The sequence below is a fragment of the Galleria mellonella genome, unplaced genomic scaffold (genome assembly GCF_026898425.1).
Source record: "Galleria mellonella isolate WM207_F2 unplaced genomic scaffold, CSIRO_AGI_GalMel_v1 utg33, whole genome shotgun sequence".
Classification (NCBI taxonomy): Eukaryota; Metazoa; Arthropoda; class Insecta; order Lepidoptera; family Pyralidae; genus Galleria; species Galleria mellonella.
Window position 1 is genome coordinate 517,082 of NW_026442079.1, and position 21,612 is coordinate 538,693.

Here is a 21,612-nt window from a genome sequence, read left to right on the forward strand (position 1 = left end):
CACACATTGTTTACGTCTTATTCTCTTAGTTATTGTTTAAGATTCATTATACAGTATGCCATTATACTGTATTCAATCTTATACAAAAACAGTTATAGAAAATAATATAATCTAAACAATGTGAAAGAATACGTCTGTTTGTTTATTTAAACTTAAATGCACGTTTATATAAATAAGTGTACATATGGCGGAGTTATCATGTAATGGCGTTCTCTGCTAGAACTGTCTATGCGATTACATATCACACTCTACATTTATTACGTTCTACCAAAAAGTGTTTATAATTTAAAACAAATTAATTTACATGTGATAAACACAAAAATGATATAGCTTTTTATTATATTATTACAGCAAGCTTTACGTAACTATACTTGAAACTTGGTCAATGTCACAGTTAGGGAACACGCTAAAAATGTTAACAAAACGGAGGTCATGTCGCAAACATATTTCACGATTACTACAAAGCCGAATTCCCGAATACGTTTCACGAGTCACTTTTCTAACGTGGATGCTATTTGAGAAATCTCTTTGTGAAGCTATAAAAATAAATATCCAGGTTGAAAGGACACCCCCATGCATTCAATAATCGTACCTATGTTGGGGTACTGACAGCCGTGTTCTATTGTGCTGTTAAGACAGGGAAAATGTAATTGTAAGTAATACGGTTTAGTTTAGCTCTAACACAAATGTCTACTTTCATGCTGTTCCATCCGGAAATAGTCGTGGTTAATTCAACACGATGGACCAACTATTCCGAGGGCCTATTATGAAATGTTTTCCAAAATTTCGAGACTAAACGAAACAAAAATTTTATATTAAAATTACATAATACATACCGTTTAAAAATATTAAAAATTAATTAAAATAACTTTTATTCGTATTCTTATGGTAGGATTTATAACGGACGAAATGTTAAGCTCCATTTATTGTGCCGATTTCGATAAGAACAAAAACACGAAATTGAGACCGTAAATTCGTAATTTTATTTCATGGTAGACTCCCTGATCTCATCCTCACACAACATCCCTCAATGGTGTCTTGCCAGTGTAATCTGATAGCGCAGGCTGTGTTACTCATATCATTTATTATGTACCCTGCGGCTTCGCCCACGTAAATCTGTATATAAAATATTCTATAGGTATGTTAAATTAAAATGTAACCGACCCGTATATTAAATTTCATTCAAATCCGTTCGGTAGTTTTTTATGTAAAAGAGTAACAAATATCTATCTATCCATCTTTACTAACTTTCACATTTATAATATTAATAGGATTATCATTCATAGAATAAATCTGGCAGGACAACAGACATCATGTTAGAGCATGCGTCTCGCTCATTTATACGTGTATCACGTGAGACGCGTCATGTCGTAAAATTATTTATTAAATGCGAATAAATTTGTGACAATGCGGAGTCTGAAGATAAATGTACCTTACATTTTGGTGGCATTGCCGCATTCACAAAGGAAACTATATAAGTGTCACTTCTACCTAGTCTATTTATTCTAATAGTAAAGCCTTTACAACGCAGTCGGGAACGGCAATTTGCCAGCCCTAGCGGCCATTGAATAGTGCTAGTCCGCCGCCGTCTCAACTACCATGAAGTGATTCATTATTAGTGAACAAATTGAATTATTGTACTTGAAGCTCGGGCTACATAAATAAACAATGCCGCACACAATGTGCTTTTCAAATTATCTGACAAAACTGTTTTTTATGGAAACGATGAAAATAACGTTACTATTTTTACATAAATAATTACACGCCTACCTACTTACAGTTTTATAATTATTTAGTTTGGAAATTTTGCGTTACTGTGGCACATACGCGAAAGAAGAAAAAAAATAATCTGTTTAAATTTTTATGTATTTTACTCTATGTATGTATTTGTATTCTTTTTACACTGTTTTTGTAAATGTTTATTTCTGTTTGTCGTTATTTGTGTGATGAAGTTTGTGTAAAAATAAATTATGTGTCTATATTTATCTATCTATCTATCAAAATCGAATTTATTAGTTTGTTACTCAATCACCCTTATAAACGACTGCCGTCCGCCTGCAAACGAAATTTCATTAATATCCATTTAGGATATTAATGAAATTTTGTTTACAGGCGGACCACATTATAGATTTAATACTATTTATCACACCTAATTCGCGGAAAAGATAGCACAATTTGGTGGAAGAATGAAGTCCCCATAACCGATATGTATGCATCACAAAAATTAGAATGAGGAATTATGCAGGATATATATGGACCAATTCAGTTTGATTCCTGAGAATATTTATATTGTTTAAGTTTAAAACTTTCTTTTAAAATTGTAAATGTTAACGCAAGTAACGTAAATTTTTGTACAACTCGCATTAAGCACTTTGAACAATATTTGAGTTACTAACAATGACCGTTCAGGGTAGCTGTATGCGTTGTGTAAAGATTTACGTTACAACTGCAATAATGTTTACATTAATAATTTGTATTAAAAACCTAGATACGTTTCTAGTGAATGATTTCGTATACTCAGATTTCTATCTAAACTAGTCGAGGCTAAACTTAAACGCAGATGTAACGTAAATCTTCTTACTACTCTCACTAGCCATTCGTTACTCGGCTGTTTAGTTGAGTGATTTACCAAATTTTTTTTTAATTTTAATTTATTCTATAGCAAAATATAATATCAATTTAGATTAAATAAAATTTTGTAGAGTTGTATAATTATTTAGTTAATTAGATAGAATTTTTTTTGTGACTTTGGAGAACCATTCACGTGCTAGGTATTATTTTACCTCTCTATCGAATTATTTTATAGTAATATTATAATATAAAATAACGTAAATATTTCATTGTTCATATTAAACAAACTATCAAAGTCTTGTGCTGAAATTGCGGATTTAAACTTTAATATTGTAGGTATTTTCTTAATTATAATTTACATTAATAATAATGTTATTATATTTAGGTTCCAAGTAGAGGCCTCTAAATCAAGTAAAACAAAAATAAATTCGTTTTCTATTTAACCTAGAAAACTACAATGATTTCTGAAAAAATGAGGTCTAATCATGTACTCTTTCAATAAAAATTCGAATTAAAACTATAAAAATTAGGAACACTAGGTATTTATTCATATGATAAAACCAAATAAATAATACAAAGACATAAAATTTATTTCTCGCCATAGTACGTATTAGCTTAATGGCTATAGCACGTAAGTTATGGCAACTGGAAATTCCAAGTTAGGACCGTGAAAAAATATTATTGTGGAAACGTGATAAACTATTTCCTTACTAAATTAAATGGCTTATAGCACTTTGTTACATTTATATTATTATCTTAATAATATAATATGTTATATTTTCCTTACAGATTTACTATATTAAACAAATACAATACAATTATATTTATCATTTTGATGAACAATTAAAAATTAATTATAAAATTACAAAATACTAAAATAATAATTCAATTACAAAATGAATAAAGTTTAATTCTGTCACGTTAAAAGTTTCAGTGAAGATCAAACAAGTGCATCAAAATTAAGTCCAAAAGACTTAAGGTAAGAACTTTTAATTGCAATAAAATTTGTGTAAATTTATACTAAGTATTCGCATCTACCACGATGACAATGCCTTCTGCATACAGTTTCTTTTTTTTTATACATAGCACTCTTTAGAGAGCGCAGTACTAAGGCTGCGTGCCCTCACACCATTGCCGGTTGTAATTACGACAAAACAGTCCCAATTCCGCAACAGAGGGACGATATTATCCCTCTTTACGACACGATGAATTTTTTTGTATGTATATTTTCCTTCATATGCAACTTGTATTTTATTGCTTAACCTTTATCCCTTAATTTGGAATTAACGCGCGTATATTAGCTATTGCTTAGTCACAATATCAACCTTTAAATGTTTACTGCTGAACATAAGCCTCCTCTTTGAAGGATTTTGCCAATAGTTCCCACGTTTGGCAGACGGATTGACAATCGCAGCTAGGTTTTGGATATGTATTAAGAGGGAAACTGTTACCCATCCTTCGCCCTCCCTTAATCGCCTCTTACGACACCCTCAGGAATGTAAGGGGTGGCCTATTCTATGTCGTGACTACACGGCAAGCTATTGCTTAGTACGGGCAATTAATAGTATGTATTTTTTCATAAGGGCTTAATGTTTAGTTATTGCTAAGTACAGAAACAAATTATTAATACTGGCTTTTCTCATTGAAGGAGGATTAAATTGCAGGCACTGCTAATCACAGATACAAATTATTGAGAGATTTAGAGAGCCGTATTAACAATTTCCCATGGGAGATCCCATAAGAAGAAAATCGACAATTTCTATTACTTATTATTTTTATTCTCTTTCATTAAAATAATTAACTTATATCATTGTGCTTAGTTTTCACATTGTATTTTTTACATCTGACTTATCAATATTTTAAATAGAACATTTAACGTATTATTAAAATATTTTTGTTTTTCATAAGGCAAATAATATTTAGCTAGCTAAGTACTGAAACAAATTACTACTACGGCTTTTCTCATTGAAAAAGATCTAAATTGTAGGCAATGCTAATCATAGATTTAAATTATTAAGAGGTTTAGAGAGCTGTATTAATAATTTACCATAGGATAGCTCATAAGATGAAAATCAACATAATTGTTATAACTCGATATTTTTATTCACTTTAATTAAAAGGCATTATACCCACCATTGTGCTTAGTTTCATGTTTCTAGATAATATTGAAATATTCTCTTCATCTAATTTATCGATATTTAAATAATAATCGATAGCAATAAGGTGAAATTTCGAAAATTGATTTCAAAGATGCCGTTGGTATAACATACAGATTGGATAGGTACGTGACATCAAAGAACCGATCATTGAGTTGGAAAGCGATCCGGAACCCATCTTTTAGGTTAATAACCTTTAATTAATTAGAAGCTAAAATACGATCGCACTCTAAATAAATACTAGTACTCGTAAACACGAAAATTTATAAGAATGTATGAATGGATGTTTGTTAGTCTTTCACGCAATAACTGCTGAAAGGAATTGAATGAAATTGGGTACATGAATAGATTATATCCTAACTTAATATATAGGATATTTTATATACAAATTATACAGGCAAAATTGCAAGATACAGCTAGTGTAATTGAAATAGTTTATTTTACGATATATTTTATATTATCATTATATAGTTACACGCTTGATAAATTTAACCAAGCTTTTCTTAATTTATGAAGTAAACATTTTGTATTATTTATTCATTTTAATTTTTTTTAAATAAATAATTTGAATTCAAGTAAATTAAAATTTAAGCTTTTTCGAATAGTAATTATTTAAAGAGTCCTTCGCCCATTCAAAAGCAATTTTAGCTAGAAGAAACAAGCAAGAATGTCAACTGTTGCTAGGTACTTATACAGGTAAATAATAAGAAATCTCTTGAACACTCAGATCTTTCGCATCATCTCATACAAAATTGGATAGACGTCAACATTCTTGCTTTCTCTTTAAAAACTTTTCTAGTTCTACCACATTTATTACTATTTAACTAGGTATATAAACTAAGATTAAGTTTTACAATTATTAACTAAGTTGACAGATGTCTCCCACAGATATTTACTTTACATTTAGCTTCGTCAATCATGATATTGTATTACGTCTTTTCTATTACAAGATACTATAACAGAAAATACATTTTTCTTGAGCGAGAACAAATTGAGTGACATGACATATGAAACTTTTGTTGAATAATATGATATTATATTTGTGTATTTATATATGTATATATTTTTCTTCTTAAAAAAAAAGCAACACCTCCAATGGTGAATACACGAAAATTGATAAACAATAAAACACATTCGATTTGATTTTTTTTTTAAATTTCGAATACATGTTAACTTTGTCATAACTGGTTGGCTGTAAACGGCTTTTGGAAATATAAAAAGAAAAAAATATAATAGCATGTATGCTAAAGCGACATAAACAAATTGATCGTTCATCTATACAATATAAGCTCTCCAGTAATCGATAAAACGATGTTAGTGACTAGTATCGTTTTCGTAAAATTATCTAAAAATTTCTAAAACAAATACAATTATGCGGTGCCGTTTGTAATCCTACATATGGCTTAAAACAAAAAATTACGAAGTATAATATTAATAATAATTATTATTAAATGTCTATTACGTATAAGAAATGTAATAAAGCTCATTTTATGTCATATATATTAATATACGGATTCCTCTTCGTGTGAGTTCAACTCGTACTTGACCTGTTTTTTTAACATTGGAATGGAAAGGTGTATATATGTTTTATATGAACCCACCTATGCTTACAATAGTAAACAAGCTGGAGGTTCTTCAATGCCTATTAAGGAGATGCAGCTTTAAACACAAGTTACACTACACATATATGAACATACATGATAAAATTCTCCACTAAGGCTTAGCATAGGCAGCTGTATTATTTCTTCTTCTAGTAACTATTTATATAAATTTTTTGTACTATATATTATACTATATAGCTATTTATATAAATATTTTAAGAACTATTTATATTTAACTGTACATTAATATATTTTATTGTAGTTACATTCACTATAACGAATACACAATAAGAAAACGATTATTGGAATCATTGGAAATAGAAAAACACTTATCCGAAACTTTACGTCAACTTGCGATTTCAGTATAAAAATGATGCAAATTACGCTCTTTTCTTCGTTATAACTAGGTTTAAGTCGTATACAAGGACTAGATTAGAAATTTTTTAATAGAATTATACTCCTTATTGGACAATAATACTTAATATTTCTATTCATTTAAATGTTATTTATATTACGAGAACAAACCTCGACGGCTAATCTTTAACACAAGCTAAGCTTGAAGCGTTTACACTGTTATACTATACCGATAGAAAACAATATTATTTGTAAAAAAATATTGATAAAATCGAACCAAAATCTGCAACATTATCTATGCGATTACATTACCAATTTTGATTATAGCCAAAATAAATAAATAACGTTGAGACTTACGCACTTGACGCATTTTGGAAGCCGCTTGCTTCCAAAATGCGGATAAAAGTGATCTCTTACAGTAAGAAGGTTAAAGCGTTTTATATTTCCAATTTATTCCAAAATATATTGGATCAGAATTAAAAGATTTGTTAGCTTATGTTCTTTAGTTGTTCGATTATCTATTACTCTTAATTTTAATAATATCTGTTAACATAATTTTAATCAAAGGAAATGTTGTTGAAGGATGTTTGGTGGGTATCTTAATAGCCGAATACTCGGCTCATCGTCATCATTTCTCCCTCCATTTCTACCTTAACATAGGCAGGTGTACTATTCCATCTTCTAATAATAAAAACTACATGTATATAAATCTACATCTTGCCGTGTGGTCCCGGCATAGAATAGACCATCCCTTCTTTCCCCAGGGGTGTCGTAAGATGCGACTAAGAGAGACCGAAAGATAAGCAGCAGCATCCCTCTTAAAACATCTCCAAAGCCTAACTGCAGTTGTAAATCCGCCTGCTAAGCACGGCAACTACTGGCAATAGCCTCCTAGGGGAAGGATTATGTTCAGCAGTGGACAGTTTAAAGCTGACATGGTGATGAATCAGACTTGAGTTGTGTATTGTCAGCTGTATTGAGACCTGTCTTCTAATTATTGTCATTGTTGTTTTTAGATAAATAATAATAATAAAATAGTTTATTTTCAACACAATACCAGGTATTAAATAATTAAAGATTACGCCCTATAAAAAAACCGTTTCAATATTGATAAAACCTAAAATATTGATAAAATTTTGATTTAAACATTTTAACTACCGAACTAGTATTGATAAATTTCTGTGGAACCAATTTGTAAGAATATCCGTTCTGATAAAAAAGATTTTTTCAAATCGGTTTAGAACTGACGGAATTATGAGATAACAAACAAAAAATAAATATAATTGAATTAAAAATATCCTTTTTTCTGAAGTCAGTTAATAGATATATCGCATGAATTCCAACCGTTAATTTTAAGAGTGGTCTGCTGATGCGATAGCGTGACAATATGATGCCGAGAACTGAGCTACTGTATGTCGTAAAACTACGAGTATTTATACCCATATATATGATATACTATTTAGGAAATTGCTGAATGTTTAAAAAAATGTTGGACTTTTTACTCTATAACAACAGGTATTAGGTTAAAAAATCCATCCATCAAAATACATGTTGCAAATCATGTTGGGTTTGCGACATGTATAAATTATGCTATAGACATGTATCACAAGGTACATAATACTAAAAGGGTATAAAAGGGTTTCACAGTATATTCTGTGAAGCCCGTGGTGCTATTCATGTTTGTAGGCGACGCTTGCCATTTCATCACAGGTGGGACGTCATACTTCACGTTGCATAAAAGCGGTCTACATTATACTTGTATAATGCATAAAGTATGAATGTTTGGTATAAATGCGAAAGAAACTGAAAGTTGTTGAGTCGTTACAGTTATATTAATACTAGCTGTATCCTGCAGTTTTGCCTGCGTGAATTAGTAAATAAAATATCCAATATGTCGTTAAGTTAAATATAACATTATTATATATAACAAATGTGCATAGTGTTAGCCGATCGTGCATAATGATCATCTACAGGAATAGAGGGTACAGAGGAATAACAATTGAATCCTCAGGAATGGCAACGCATGGGGAGTATCATGGACGGAATATATAGCCATGGTATATGCATAAAAAATGTACAGGGAAAAGAAAATTTTGTTTAGCAAATGTTTTATCAAAAATAACTACTGCACTATAACTACAGCACTATCATCTATATAGAATAAACCTTTAAATGCTGTCAACACTTTCTTGCGTCCATTTAAATAGGCAGCCATATAATACCGTGTATAGAGAAGAATAAACATCCGTTTGGTGTAAATCTTACCAAAAAGCATGATAAATTTACCAAATTTACTAAAATTATTATCTATTCACCTGGCAACCCTAGATTGTAGCTAACTGAGAGCAGCAACTCGGTTATTTCATAATTTCGTTCATTTTTCATTAAACCAAGATTAATTAAAAAGTCCTATACACGCAGACGTCAGCGGTGGGATCTTACACTAGATTGTTATTTGAATTTAAAACACAAAAAACGCACATTGCACGTAAAATTTGCTGTGAACTGTTTTTGTTTTGCAAACAAAAACGACATGTTCAATTGTAACAAAATTAATATAAAACCGACACAGGAATAAACCCTATTTATTGCAACAAGATTTTATCAAAATTGGTGACACAATCCTGTTACAAAGCCACAAAAAATATTGAGAATTGAGAACCTGCTTCTTGAGCTAATTTTGGGTATAAATATACTTGTATATATGTATATCTTATCTATATATTTTTGTTACAAATTTATTATCAATTTGGTATTTGTAATTAAATTACATAATCTATTTTTTATGTTTATTTTTATTAGGCTATTGTCATTTCTCATGTAAAGGATATAAAACTCAGTTCTATATAGACGAAGTCATGGGTATCAGTTAATTACATATCATTGACTGTTAATGTTGTGAGATCATGATGTAACTTCGCTTTATGGATTATTAAAAATAAATCCTATTTAATAGTATTTTTAAAATAAAAATAATGAAACACATTACCAGTTCTTTGAATAATATCATGTAATCAACCTCAAAACTCACAAAGGTCACATAATAGAAACAGAATATCTTTTTTTTTTAAATGTATTATACGTATTTATATCAGAACATCACGTAGATTATAAAATTAATTGTAAATTGTTTCCTTTGATCACAAATCTCCAGATTATACGCTTCACTCTCTGTAATTTAGCTTTTAATGGAATTTCGGTTGTAATCGTTTAGTTACCTTTATACATTATAATGTTTTATTTTAAACGATTGAAAATTATTGTACATATTAATATAATATTGTTCGTACATATAGAGTATATTAAAATCTTATAGTTATATTGACATGCTTTGCAATATCTCAAGATATGAGATCATAAATACTCCATATAATATGCATGCACATACAAGGTGAAATTGAAACCATAAATTCTGCCAGCGAAACTGAACATATTTCTCTATAAAAAAAAAGAAAACTTTCCAGCCTCTAAAATATTTATAGAAAGCCGGGCTCTTAAATTAAAATGATAACAGTCCACTGCTGAACATAAACTTCCCCCTTGGAGGGGTTTACCAGTGGTTGCCACGCTTAGCAGGCGGATTGGTAACCGTAGTTAGACTTTGAAGATGGTTTAAGAGGGTTGAATGAATGAATGAATGAATGAATGAATATTTATTTGCAAGAAATATGGTAAATATACAGATAGATAAAATAATATTAAGTCCACATATTTCGCCACAATTAGGCACAAAATTTTAAATACTTAAATATTAAATTAACAATTCTTATAACAAAACATTGGTTGCTGCTGCTCATCTCTCTACCATTAAGCTCCTTTAGTCATTTCTTACGAACATTTCATCGTTTACGTTTTATCCACGGGAAAGGAAGGGGTGGCCTATTCTATGCCGGGACCACACGGCATGAACATATTGCCTAGTTTTGCAAATTTTTTAACCAACATTTTTAGGATACTTATAATATCAAACAAGCTGACTGCCAACCTGATGATTAATAACGATAAATAAATAAATTAAATCAATACGTAACGAAAAACCATATCGAAATATCAATTTTCAATTTCGATACCAAGCTTTTACAAAACTGTGGCGACATTACGAATATGAACGAAACAAAAGAAAACCAACCCTGCGTTAAAAGACATAAGTTAGATAAATTTTCGTTCAGCAATATTGGATATCGAATACCACAGTTGGCCGCAACCGATTCCATATCTAGTCTCTATCAGAGAAACCATTGTACTTTTTTTCCTCTTTTACAGAGACTACACTATCAGTAAGTATTTGAGAAAGAGACAATAATAAAATAATAACGTAAAGGACCGGCGCTTACTGCGGCCAACGTTTACTGGTAATCTGTAAATACAGTAGGGTTTCTTAATGGGGAAATATGGAATGGATCACCATCTGCGCTACTGGAATACGCTGGCGGAGTACCAGTAAGGGATTATAAATAAATATAAAAGCAGATCAATTAGCCCATCGTAACACATTCAAGAATCAACCACTATGGTTTCCGGAACCGCGTGCAGGTCGAGCTGACAGGGTTTATTGCTCGTAATGGAACTTCTGGACCCAATTACTAAAATCCCTTTCCTCCCAATACAATAGTTTCTGCCCTATCTAGTACAAGCGCTAATTGTCTCCGGTTCAACAAATTAGTTTAAATCTATTTCAGGACTTGCTCATTTAAAAGGTCAATAAATCATGTTATTACGCTCTTTATTTATTACCGTATCAGTCCAGCCATACAATAATGAAAAGCAACCAGCATTTTGTACACTCCACCCAACAATATCGATTTGTCGTCTGCTTTCTAATTATTATAAATGTTTTTTTGTTATTAATGTCTAGTTGTTTGTTAGATTTTATTTTTATACAACTGTCTTTATATCTAATAATACAAATACGAGTAAACAATAACAAATTGTGATGATTTTGCAAAAACAGTAACAAACACGGCCGCTTCACTGCCTTTTTCCTTGTTAAACAAAAAACTGTTTTGCGAAGCAAAATCTACTTACTTAATTTTTGAAAAGAAAAAATTTAAGTTGATTGCAAAAAAATTAAGTTTGGAAAAGGGAATACACTGTTCTACTAATTCCTATAATATTATAGATGTAAAAGTTTAATACTCGACCATATTTAAATGGCTGAATGGATTTGAATTAAATTCGGTACATGGATAGGTTATATCTTAATTTAAGATGATAGAATTTTTTATATACATAATACATGCAGGCTAAGCCACGAGATACGACTAGTTCTATATATGGAATGAAATTAAGCGATTGAGTTAAGTAATTTCCAGTAGGATTCTCTTGGCCAGTCGTATATTTACATCAGTACATAAAGACAATTGGCAAGGAATATAAGCCAACCTAAAAGCCCCTGTCACGCACATTTATTTACTAAGATTCTACTACACTGCAGTCCTTTGTTCCTTTCCAACGAAATAGGTAGGTACACAACACAACTAAAAACAAATAATACCCATTGTAAGCACATTATTTTCGGTATCTCTGTGTTTCCCTCGCAAGCATTGTCTTTATTTGAGATTCCCTTATATTGCTAAATAACTGTGCTCGCGATATTTTATGGACTTTTTTTATTTTTGTATTTTTCCACGTCAATGGGACATTTTATTGCAGTAGCAACTACTTTTTAATGCGGAAAAAATCACAAAAGTTCAATTATAACTAAATATACCGTTAAACAATGAAATGAGATACATATGACATGATGATAGATACATTGGATTAAAAATTTGAATTTCGAAAACAACTATATATCAACAAGCAAATACTCTGCATTTTTTTGCTCCCCAAAGAAAAAAAGAAGAAAAGGAACATTCGGCTAAATTATTATGAATCTAACACGACTACTGCATAAAATATAATTAAAAAAAAATTTTTCCAAATAATTACACACACACACACTTTATCATAAGTAGTTTCAAAAAATTCTATTTAGCATAAGTAGCTTCAAAAAATACAAACAAATTCAAAGTCCATTCTTTTTAAAACTCGTTAAAAACTACATATATGAGTATGTCAACCAACGAACAAAATATGTACTATCACACTAAAACCACTAGACGAAATTAAATTATATTTTGTATGAATTCCATTTAAAATGTCATATTATATTTATAATATTTGAATAAGTAGATTGTTTAAAATTTAATACATTTATTATAAATATGTAATTATTTATTTTTACTTTATTTACTTTACTATTTAAGCACACAAAAGTCTCAACAAGATAAACGCAATAAAACCATATTTATTAATCGAAATATAAAATAATTTAACATTATAAAAAAATTAGACCAACATGAAAATAGAATCTTACGATTCAATAAATTAAAAATGTGAAACCTTTTTAACCCCAATAAATCACGATCATGCGAAATAAATCGTGGGCACAAACTAATAACTATGATATTTTGGTAGCCCCATCCATCCACACACTGACGCGTAAGTCGTAGGTAACCCTAAGTGTGTATATCTATAATATAAATTCACTCGCTGAGAGTAAAAAAGATTGTATATTTATACGAATCATTTGTTAGGAGATACTCTATCTAGATACTAGTATCCAATTTATTTAGATGGAATATTTAAATAACTGTAGGTGGATTTAAATGAAATGAATTTTGTGTAATAAATTTTTATGATTTGACAAAAAACGAAATAAATGTAATATCCAAGTAGTAGTCAGCTCAATTTATTTACATTTGTAACAGTTTGTAAAAAAAGTAAATTTAATATTACAAACGACTTCAGAATACAGAATTATATTTAAACGTTTTAGACGTACCTATACAACTGGGCCAATTATGGATTCGTCGTATTCACTCAGGAATTATAATTCACTCTAGCGACAGAGAAGTATTTCATTATTATTATAAAGTACTCACAACATCTGCAACAAACACAAACTTTGTATACAATGAAAAATAAGTGGATAATTTTGTTTTATCAAATCCTTTTAATCCTGTTATTTTAAGAATGTGAAAATTTGTAAAAATACTTTCATTCATAGGCCGATTTGCAAGAAATTTGATATACAGGTAGTATGTCCCCTTTCTATGATTTACATTCTAAAACTTTTGGTATATATATTTTATTTTATTTAAAAACACATAGATGTGATATTAACGGTTTTACATATCTTTATTTATACAACATATTATAGAGAATCGCTTATTTTTCTTTCTCGTTTCAAATTCTCTAAAGGGCAATTAATAACATTTTCTCTTTCCAGCGTCAATGTACAACTATAGGGGATATAATGGATCGACTTTTTTAATACCCTTTCCATTCAAGCCGGAGAAATTGAATTTTGTAGAGCGGGATTGTTCATTTTAGGCTATCAGCTACTGGGTCACAATGTAACCTATATATTGGAGAGGTAATCATTACTCTATATTTTGGAACTAAGGATAAGCTTGTAAAATTTTATCACGTTTATTTTTAATGTCTATAGATATATTTATTTTGTTTATAAATGTTAATAAAATAAAACAAAAACGAACTATTTATTGCACACAATAGAAGTAGGTAAACAAATAATAATGATACAATATATGTAATCACAAGACGGTATTATAGCTAAAACTCTTATAGACAATTTAGATCATTTTATTTTAATTTATTGTAATAAATATATTTACTTAACTATTTATTGTATCTTATATAAAATAATAATAAATTATAAATCATATTAAATAAATAAATTAATAAAGTTTTAGAAAGGGTTCTCTTAAATGGAAATCACTTACAGACAATTTTTGTCAAAAGGAGAGCAGATTGAAAAGGGTAGATGGCGCGAGAGTGCAATTTAAATAAATTGACAGGCAATCTTAAGACAACAATATGGTATTAAATTTTGGAGGGAAAAGGAGAGTTCTTAAGATCACGTGATTGAAGTAGCGGATAAAAACGAATAACTTTTATAATTGTACCAGCGGTCCGCCCCGGTTTTGCACGTATTTTTTAAAATAAAATGCAGTCCAAGTATACTCTGATCAAGTAGTTTTCTATAGATGAAAGATTTTTTAAAATTGATTATTATTATTTATTATTTTACTACTGTTTATCTTATGCCACTGTGTTAGGTTGACTGATAGAGATCTTTTTTATAGATAAGTTCGCCTTTGCTTACTTTGTTACTAATTTGTTATTATTACTAAATATTTTAGTGCAATAAAAAGTATATATTTTTTGAGTTTATACATTATAAAAAAAATCTTTCCTGTTTATAATATTAATTTCGACTAAATACAAAATCACGATCAACAGTAAGATCCTAAAATATAATAAAAATTTCATGTCACGATGTTCATTCAATCAAACTCCAATCTCCAAAATTGTTCAACCGATTTTCATGAAATTTCATAAATGAATATTGGTTATTCCAACCTGAGAGATAGGAAGGGAAAGACATTATTAGTAATGAGATCTAACAGCCCTATTGCTAGCAATATACACTATTAAGTCGAATTCTACGCGGTTCCACCTGATTGATAATCATCATGGTTTATTCTTATGAAAATAATCACGATGGGCTGACCTGTTGTTATTCTCACCTATTATGTCTCATTGGTACCCTGATAGCGTATACTAATAGTGCAGGTGGGGTTACCATTCCAATTTCACCCAATTAATAAAACTTGAGAAATAGGAAAGTTCTGTATTTGTACTGTTAGCTAGATATTATATAAAAACCGTGTGGTCCCGGCATAGAATAGGTCACCCTTTCCTTTCTCATGGGTGTCGTAGGAGGCAACTAAGGGAATTTACTGGTCGAGGGATGGGTAGCAATGTTCCTCTTAAATATCACCAAAGTCTAACTGCGGTTGTCAATCCGCCTGCCAAGCATGGTATGTCTATGTCCAACAGTGGACTGTTAACCGCTGATGTCATATAAATAGGAAACCATCTTATTTTCAAACAATGCATAAAAATATTAACAATGGAAACTTATTAATCTTTCTAATGTGTTTCTTTAATATCATATATATTTTTGAAATTCGCTACGATTGTATAATTTTTACTCTACACCATAGCTATTTGTTTCACTCTTTTGATATATCAAACGGAAAATCCTTCTTCATATTTTACGTCTTTGAGATTCTTACACATCTTTATATAACGGTAAAAATATCACATGTAGAACGTATTAATGTTTGAACATTTAACGAATCCACGTCCCGCGGCGTTTTTGCATAATATTTCAAGTGTCTCACGTGAAATGTTTCGAATGCTTTACGAAATGTGCACATAAAAAGCAATTCCTTAAAGCATTGATATTAAAACTCCCAGATATACAGAAATAGTGCGCATTTGCTTTCATTTCTAACTATCCAGTAACGTTTGTATAACTATAAACTCATAAATGAATATTGTAAAAATATAACGTCTAGACATCCTGATCTTTCTTACGTTAAATTTACGATTCTACTCCTCATATTGCAATAACTGTTTATTTTTTCAATTTAAATTTATAACATTATATTTAGGTTTACTTTTTGTGCAAAATTGTAAATCTTGGGATTTTTACATCAATGACACAGTCTCGCAGTATCACTAATGCGTGCAATTCCAGGGGATTAACGTGTTAATTAAAGTGTTAATGACTTACGTAACGTGGTGGCAGGCTCGAGGCTTTGTGTAAACGAGATATTGGGAGATTTAAATCCTTTTCCTGGTTCCATTCTAAGTAGGAGAAGTCATTTTCGGAAAGAAAAGTAAATTGATCCGGGCCAACTTAGTAGTTTGTTTGTTCTCTAATAATATTATATTAAAAAGGAACAGGCAAATCAATTAACATTATCATTGTAATTTTAATTTAATATCAGAAACTGATCAGGGGAAGAAGGATTAGACCTGCATTACAAGAATCATAATACGTTACATTTTTAAAAGTTAATAGTTAATTAGTTTTATCAGTTAATTTTTATAATGGAAAATATTAATTAAAAATATTGCTTATAAAATACATTAAAAATTTCAATTAAAAATATTGTTACTTTTTGTACATTAGAAATATTCAATTAAATATATCAGTGTTGAAAATATAGTTTTCTCTTATTTGAGCTATAATAACCTTGAAGATTGTGGCAATTTTTCCCTTCGTATTGTAATTATATTGTAGCAGTTTCTCAATCAGTTTGTCATGAAAACATGGATAAAACGACGTTTTCTAAAAATGTAACCTAGCTAGAATGATTAATCGCCCCCGAAACCCCCTGCATACTTTAAAATTTTATGAAAGTAATTAGAGCGGTTTCCGAGATTCAGATTATATATTTAATGTGTATATATAAAAAAGTTTAATTAAATAAAAATCCAAAAACAACATTAAATTCGAATAATTAAATTTAATATCTACAAGAAATCATACAAAAACAATTAACAGAATTCAAATATCAGACTGACATCGAGTTAAGTCGATTTACACACATTGTTAGCAACACTGACTGACAGATATAAAAAGCGTAAAGAAAACTGGCATATGTGTGTTTTTACAACGAGCAATAATTTTATTATTAACGATAATTTTATTTATTTATTTATTCATTAGTACAAATATGTGTATATGGCGGACTTAATGCTAAAAGCATTCTCTCCCAGTCAACCATAGGGAAGTGTCAGAATACTCGGAATATCAAAATTACTTTATCAAATAATAAAGTAATTTTTTGAATGATTAAATTTTATTGCTAATTATAAATATTCATCATCTTTATTTTAATATTCAGTATCTGGTCACACGGACAAAGTCACGTAAATAATAATATTTTATAATCCACCGTTGTCCAATCAATGTTCCCCCTTGGTACAAGATATTTATTAAACTCGACGGGTTATGAAATGAATCGTATTAACAATTTTAAAGTGGTTTACAACCAACAAAACTGAACAATTTCACCCAAAAAAAACTACACAAAAAATGTAGAGCTTATCTCTTTAAATTTACTGCAGCAGATTCTTAGGATTTTTTATCGTAGTTTGAGTATTTTTTTCTGAATAATCTGTTTAGTTTCAGTCATAACTAAATAATAATTTACTTCCCTAAAATGTTTTAATATTACCTGTATACAATGTATATTATAGGTACTTATTCTAAAAAAAACTTTTTTCGTTAATATGCAAAAGATATAAAAGGTATGGAAATACTGAAAAACAATTTTTTCACTACCATATTTTCACCGGTGAATGAACACATGTAGGAAGCTTGAGGCGCAAAAGTGTATGAATACAGATATGTGTGATAAATTGGACTATTTTTTTTTTGTTATAAATATAGAAACAAATTCTTAATTTTCCCTGTGAGTGAACACTGAGCTTAATTTTTTTGTATTTATATTCAGTCCTTGTCTCTATTTTTACTTGAGATAAATTTTCTTAGAACGCTGTGTAAGTATTAACCGTTTCTTGCTTGCAAACTTTATTATCATTTCCTTACTTTTTTATAGAAGAGTCTAAAGGAATATCCCCGTTTTTGGAGTGCCTTTTACATTAATTACATTACGTCTTTACTTAGGTACATAAAAGATATTTTTATTTTATTCTTCGCTTGCTGTTTTCCGCGATTTCACTCTTACGATTATTAGCAAATATTATCTATATTTATAATAGTAAAAGAAATTGTAGATTTGTGTTCAGTGCTTCGAGAGTATCTATATATAAATAAATTTATGTGTGAAGGGGTTTATATTTATTTAATTTATTAAAAAGAAAAACTATTTATATCGTGATAAAAAGAGTTAGTTATCATGATAAATAAAAGCAACACGGTTATACAATAAAATATATATATAGGGTATATTGATTGCTAAAAGAAATAACGAAATCAGTTCAGAATTATTAGTTTAAAAATAACGTAATCTATGGCTGTCACTACTACATAAACAGATACTGTTTGTACACGTGCAAATGTAATGTGTGCGTTTGTGTACCGAGCACGGTGCATTACTTGAATGATCACGTTTGAGGCACATTCGGGAGGATGGGGAGGATATATCAGTTTGAGAATGGGTCAAGTAGAGACTAAATAGCGGTATTACTTATTCTGTATTTATAATGTACTTATCATCCCAATGACCTGTTTTATCCAGAGAAAATTATTCCCACACAAAATTCTGAGGAATTCTAATCATATTTTCTATCATCTGCTCAAGCATTCAAATCTTACAGAAGACATCAATTTGTTCATAATAAAACACCTAAAATTGTTTGCTTGCATGTTGTGTTTTTCTAAGTGTTATGTATGTACATGATTGATACAAAATATCGACAAAAAGTCTATTGTCTACCAACGCCTTAAAGCTTACTAAGTATTCTGAAACTGAAACCTACTGAACTCTAGTTACCATAAGTACACCCCTCATCTATCACGTGTGAACCGTAAAACATACAGTTATATGTATCTTAAACGCACCTTCAATAAATCTTATGGGCACACTATTATCTTTCGCGACTATACCATTTATAAGGAACCCTATTATGATTTATGACAACGATTTTATGGGTCTTGTCGTATTAGTACCCATATTTGTATTATATCAAGACACGACAGAAAATAATTAATATTATTACTTACTTTATCTGTATTGGTAGGTATATATAGTTTATTTAAATAAAACAAAATGAAATAACAAATATTTGGTAAAATTGTCACAGAAACACTATCTAAATAAATTTAATAGCAAATTGAAACATCCAATTACTTAATTTATTATTGATTTGTTGTACTATTGGACATTAACAGTTTTGTAGTCGCGTTGACTGTTCATTTGTTTACCTTTTCATTAATTGCTATTGAGTCGTGATTACATATTAAAAATTATAATTACGTATTGATCCTAGGACGAGAGATAAACCAAATCTTTCGTAGATACCTTACATTGAAAATATTCAAACTTATAACGCCGAATCGTGTGTCTTCAAGATTATTTTGTTTTATTGTTATGTATCTATCTATAAGAATATTTTCCTTAACAAGCAATTTTTTGTTCCACAAATAAAAACATGACTTTCAATCATTACTGTAAAACCAAAACAATAATAAAATCATTACTATAATTAATGTAAAAACTTAATAAACCGTATCAATTACAAAAACAATTATGAAAGTAGCTTCATACTTAGAGACGTAATCGCATAACACATTAAAAAACACACACACACACAAAAAGAAATCGAGAACCTTTTACTTTTGGCGGTCGTTTAAAAATATGTTTGTAATGGTCAACCCAAAAACGACTTAAATGATTTTAATATTATTTTTTTTCATTTATAGCAATATATACCTTAATATTGGCGAGTAATATAAGATGTATATTATTTTCGAAAACTGGATCTACGCCTGTGATTGCGGGCCAGATTACCAGTTAATACATAAAGATCCCGTGACACTAATTTCGTTCTATCTAATCTCCGAAATCGCCCAACTGATTTGAATAAAATTTTGTAAATACATATTGTTTGTTCCAATTTGAGACATAGTTTTTATCCCGATAAAAATAAAAAGACACAGCAAGTGTCAGCAGGATTCAAAACAACGCTTACAGTGTCAACTAATAAGATTATATTATTTCAAATTACTGGTTATTCGATTAAAGTTATTTTGTTTAACTCTGCTAATATTAATGCATATGTGACTGTCAACACTATTTGCCTGAAAATGCCTCGTTTAGAGATGAAACACGTATCACAAAACGTGTTTGGAAGAAATGGCAGTTGGAAATTGATGGCTAATATGGAAAGCTTGTAGAACTTTTAGTAATAAGAATAATAATTAACCTTCGAGTGTTGGCAGTCGCACGCGTACTAATGATAGCAGAATTAAACAAAATAATTTTAAGCAAGTAACCAGTGATATGGACTTCCGTAACATAACATATAGTTCAGTAAAATATTTTGAATAAATAGAATGATATAGTTTGTGAATACTAACATATTTGTATTCAGTATGAGTTCGATAGAGATTTTTGATTTGTGATTTTCGATCACGTACCACAGAAGTAATATCTTCGAAGTTTGTTTCATTAGATTACGTAGTATAAGGGCATATTCTAAATATTCCAGCTAACTATCACTGTTTATTATATTGCTAGATCCTCGGCCCGGGCATCCGGAGTTGAGCTTAAACTAACGTTTATTCTTAATTAAAGTCATAGACAACAACCTCAGAAGTCAGCTAACTTCGAAAATGATAGAATTTAGAATGTTTCGGTTAGCGTCAGATTAAAAAAACAAAACACTTCTGTATTAAATGTATAACTAAATTAGATAGTTATCTGAATAAATTTGCAGTAGTTATACTGCTAAATATAACTAAATACATAAATTATTTATTTCTTTAATGAAATTAGTTGAATCAATTCTACGCTATATGTGTCAACCCATCTGTTAATAATCAGAAAGATCGATATGAGAAAGAAAAACCTAATTAGCATTGAAAACTAACCTATATTGATAAATAAGTGAAAATAAAAACTAAAATAATACACTTATCATATTTCACAGATTATATTTAAATAGATGTCGCAACAACATACTAAATAGGCACTTTTAGATAAAGATGTGAATAGGGCAACTATCAATTTAATTAATTAATTGATAATTCTCTAATTGTAAAAATACCAACAATGGATAGTTTCGATTACACCGATGGCTAATTCAATTCCAATTTATAACATATCATAATCGATAATACGATTCAATGATCGATACATAACGATGATTATTCATCAGTGTCATATATAATAAATGGAGGTACCCGCGTAGTTTATACTTATTCTGTGAGATGTTTGTAAGGACAATTAGTACTCCGCCCTCGTAAATTCCCATGGGCATGAGCGTAACTAACGAACAGGTGTTCGTGGTAATGCCGCAACGATTGGAAAAACAAACTG

At 29.6% G+C, this 21,612-nt stretch overlaps 1 protein-coding gene across 1 annotated transcript in view; it reads right to left on the reverse strand.

Annotated features, from left to right (window-relative positions):
• LOC113517253 (uncharacterized) overlaps positions 1-21,612 on the reverse strand; it is a 171,110-nt gene that overhangs the window by 107,921 nt on the left and 41,577 nt on the right. The window lies entirely within an intron of this gene.